At 40.9% G+C, this 4,822-nt stretch overlaps 1 pseudogene; it reads left to right on the forward strand.

Moving 5' to 3' along the window:
- Positions 1 to 1,377: 1,377 nt before the first annotated feature.
- The window catches only part of LOC101660965, a 111,264-nt pseudogene continuing 107,819 nt past the window's right edge, over positions 1,378 to 4,822 (forward strand).

Consider the following 4,822-nt stretch of genomic DNA (forward strand, 5'->3'; position numbering starts at 1 on the left):
GCTCTGAGTCTCAGTTCTCAAATATGTAAAGTGGGCATCATAATAAAACTTCGTAGAGATAGTGTAAAAATTAAATTATACTTAGGGGATGCCCACACCCCTTGTCATTTTCTCATTTCCTTCTTTCTGCCTACAAATAAATAAATAAGGATGTGAACGATTCCACAACCTGCTGAGCAAGGACATAGTGCCATTCCGGAGTGATGGAGCCCTCTTCCTCAGTAGACCTATGATTTTCGCCAGATGATTTAGAATCGCCCTTGGAGAGCCGAGGAGAGCTCAAGAATGTAAACCTGCACAGAGCTCTTGACAGTTTCCAGTGAGACGCCTAACTTCCTTAGAACTGCTTTTGTACTGTAGACTCTTGAGCTATTGGAAGGAAAATGATGTGACAATATTTTTATGTATTTTAATCTATTGGGGGCTGTGTCTTCACAACTTACAAAAGCAGAGATTTGCATAATCAGCAGAACAATTTCATATAAAATATTTCATACCTCAATATCAGATTTTGCTCATTCTTTTTATTACTTTTTTGTGCACTATCAAGGAATTGTTCATTGCCTGGCAAATCTGACTCTTTTTTGAGTTCGAGAGACCTTGGCCCTTTATACAAGTTATTACCTGTGATGTTTAGGTTATGGGCAAACTTAACGAAAGAAAAGAGCCTGAGCAAAGCAGATGTGGAAAGAAAATTCATCACACTGGGGGGCAGAATTAGGGTGGAGATACTCATGGAAGCCAAAGGAAAGAATTCAGGGAAAGCAGTCAACTTCACAGACAGGTGAAGAAAACTTGAGAGGCTTTAGCGGTAGACTGGAATACTGTATTTTCATGATACAAATGAACCTAGGAAGTTTGAGTGTCTTTGAGGACGTGCAAGTAGGGGAAAGGGACTGGACTAGAACTCTGTGAGGGCACTCGTTTTGAGAATTTTCTACCTAAGAATCTTTAATTCATTTATTCGTCAATTCATTTTTCCAAGGTTGGTATTATGCACAACCGTGTTATCTTAAGCAGAACTTTCACATCTCTTCTCCTCAGATTGCTCACTATGTAAAAGGAGCTAACGTGTCATCCAGCTACATAGTCGTTGATTCCATGAAAACATTGTCACTCAAGAGGGACCCCCTCATGATCATCAAGACCACATCTGAGATGCCACCTGCCGTGTTCTGAGATTCAGAAGAAATTACAAAAGCTGTACAACACAAGGCAAAGAAAAGGCTTGAAGACAAAACCTTATTTGGCTGAGGGTCAACAAGAAGAGAGGCGTGGATCCCCAGAACTCCTGATACCCATAGAAAGACTTGCCAGAAGCAGACCCTGGGGACCTGCAGCACGGGTCTGCCTGCATTCGCGTCAGGGCTAGCCACAATGAAGCCTACCTTCTCACAGAGCAACCATGGCAAAGCAGTCTTGACCGTGGTGGAAGAAGCAGGCTACATGGTGTGAATAATCTGGGCTTAGGGTATTGGGTATTTATAGAATTAAATACCTGTTAGAGAGCACAGGCTGCCCTGACTCTGGAGATTTGGGGGATCCTGTAAGATAATTGCAAAGCTTAAGGTACCCCTTCTTTCAGGGAAAATATCATATTTCCTAGAACCACAAAGATTACCATCCAAGCAGCCACCCAGCAATACCCCCAGGAGCATGCTCAAGCAAGCCTGTCCCTGGCACCATTGGCACATAACCAATAACTATGATAAACGAGGCCAGACCAAATCGGTTGCCCTTGACTTACAGGATCATGGGAGAGAGTAGAATTGCCCCTACTGTCAATCTTTACAGACACAGACAACTTTCTCCCACAGAGCTGATGCTATGTTCTAACCACCAAGCTTTCAGTGAGCAGCCACGTTCTTAACCACTGCACAACCGGCACAAATATAAAAGAGACTAAACCCACTGCCGCCAGGCTGATTCCAACTCACAGAGAGCCAATAGGACAGAGTAGAACTGTTTCTGAGGCTGAAAGTCTTGCTAGGAGCAGACCGCCTCATCCTTCTCTCTCAGAGCAGCTGGTGAGTTTGACAGGTGACTTTCAGTTTAGCAGTCCAAGGTATAACCCACTGCGCCACCAGGGTTCAGGGAGCATAAAAATATATGTCCAAGGCAAATGTAATCGCTGTTTAAAAACTGAATCAAGAACTATATCTAGTGAGATGACAAGGCAAGGTGCCATAAAAGAGAAAATTTGATCAGAGCATAAGAGATCAGTAGGATTTGGAGAAGTGGGCCCCGAGCCAGAGCATCACAACTCAGGTATAAGAATAAACTGATGACAGAAGACAGAGGGAGGAGAGAGAAAGTTCGTGTAAAGGACACAGGAGCCCTTGACACCTGAAAGCCTGTGCTTGGACCAAAGCTGGCAAGAATATTGGGAATCATTTATTCTAGAAATTTCATTTTAGAATTCAGAAATATCAGTTCGATCAGGTACATTCTAATATCAGCTTATTCATGTTTACTTTGCTTTCCTCATACCGCTCCATCTTTTGTGCCATTAGAATCCAATGCAAGTTTTGGACTTTCTTCTATTCTAGACCTCAGCTTTTACTACTGTGTTAACATAAAATTCCCCCCGGGTGGAATTTTTATTCCTCCCCAAAATTCTACTCAATTGAGATGTTGAAATTCCTAAAGTTTCAAGCTACCTCGTTTGAATTTAGTACAAGGTAAATAACTTCTGGAAGAAAAAACATCTTCTAAATCTTGACAAGGAAAGTCTAACAAAATTACTTTTGAACAAGGGTGAGAGAAGCTGGAGACCTGTGCTCAGGCAGGAAGCATGTTAGGCTGGATTCTCTAGAGGAGAAAAAATATATACGCATACACATATGCATTTCAAAAAGTTCATGGAAAATTCCATTATTCTACAAACTTTTTTAAGCCTATAAATACATGTATGTGCATGTATGTTTATGTATATATAGACAGCTAAAGATTTTTAGTTCAAGGAAGTTCATGCTGTTATGGAGGCTAGAAAATCCAAAATCCATAGGTCAGTTATCAGGCTTCTGACTCACATGGTTGCACGACAGATGGACCCTAAACCAGTGAATTCTCAAATCTGCAGGGTAGTAAGCGGGGTGCTGTCTCACTTCTCAGGAATTAGAGAATGGCCAATTGGGTGAAGGATTGAGAACAGGCAAACGTTGCTAGAAAATTGGTCACTGGATGCACACTACACTCTCAAGGAAACTCCTCTTTTCACAGTCCGGCTGCTCTCAGCAGATAATCGAATGAAGGCAATTACGAATATCTGCCAAACCGTGGAGAATTGCGACTAGCCAAGGTGATACACAACCTTGACCAGCAAGTTGGTCTCCTACCTGATTGCTGTCTTTGTCACTTGAGCTGATAAAAATATTTCCAAATGATTCCAAAATATTTTCCTCCCCTTTATATTGTTTGTCTTGAGCTAGACTGGTGTTAAAGATAAGCCAGGGTTGGGATCAAGTGTGACTAATGGTCAACTACTTATGCAAGGAATACCTTTCCTCTTACCCTGTGCCAGGCTGCAGGCCTCACTCTCCTTCCCTGTGTTCCGGGTCAGGTCCTGCTCTCCCGCACCCCGTCCATCTCCAATAAAGTGTTTCCAGTAGATGATAAATTAGTCATGGCATCCCTCAAAAACCCACAGTGGGCCATTGCTACTCAGAACTCACTTTATTGCGCACGATCATGTGATTGCAGACCCATCTGTTTGACTGTTGTTTAGGGTTTTTCATCTCAGGCTAAGATTTAGATTCTACTCCAAGATCTTCAACTAGCGCACACAGGGGGATTTGTGTAACTCAATGATAACAAAAGGTGAATTGGTGATTGACAGTGGCGACAGAGAGGGAGTAAAAAAAGGTTTCTGTGCAGAGTGTAAACAATTTGGATGTGTATGGTGGGAATTGTACATGTGAGGGATGTTAAAGTGGAAACGTTTATTGTTGCTGTGTAGGCACTCACCACAATATAATTAATTGATTGACTTTTAAGAAAGGAAAGTTGACAACTATAAGACATGTCATCCCTCCCCATTTCCATATCCATCGCAGACATCAGTAATTGAACTCCAACATAACTCAAAATCCTTCTCAGTTTAGGACTTTAGGTTGCTACTACCAATCAACTAGTTCGGACTTTTGAAATAAAAATCATTTGTCATCTTGAGACTAAGCACCTTTTGACATTTACCTGTTGATTTGTAATCACCTTGATGGCAGTGAGAATGGTCAATTATTGCAATAAATAAATGCAACTACAATGTACTATGAAGAACACTGAATAGACCAGCTGATCCTGATGTTAATCCATATTTTTATAGTTAACATTAAGTGAAAGCTGACTTATTAAAGAAAAAGCACATACCTCCATTTGAAATAAAAGCTCTATAAATTCAATGATAAAACATGATGCTCATTGAATTGGATAGCAGAAGTTTTTGAGTTGTCTACTTTGAACTTGTTTCTGAATGAGAACCAGATTTTAAAAAATCACTTTGTAGCTCTGATAACTGTTATCTAGCTACATTTTTGAAGGCTTATTTCTTCATTCCTATTGTACATTTTAGGAATACTCAAGAACCAACCAACTAACAGCAAATCTTTCTCAGTGAAATAAGTCAAGGTGATCTGGTAGACATTATTCCTATACGATAGCCGAACAAAATCTCAGGTACTAGAAAATATCAAACCTAAAGATAGGAACTATGGGAGAAGGCTTTTAGAACGCCAGGAAGGGTCATGTCGTCATTGTGCTGGTAACCGACATGGTCTTTACGAACGTCTATGTGTCTCCCTCCACGTGCCCAGGTCTTTTTTTT

The sequence above is a fragment of the Echinops telfairi genome, unplaced genomic scaffold (assembly GCF_000313985.2).
Source record: "Echinops telfairi isolate 266 unplaced genomic scaffold, ASM31398v2 ScPeMD7_7424;HRSCAF=8462, whole genome shotgun sequence".
Classification (NCBI taxonomy): domain Eukaryota; kingdom Metazoa; phylum Chordata; class Mammalia; order Afrosoricida; family Tenrecidae; genus Echinops; species Echinops telfairi.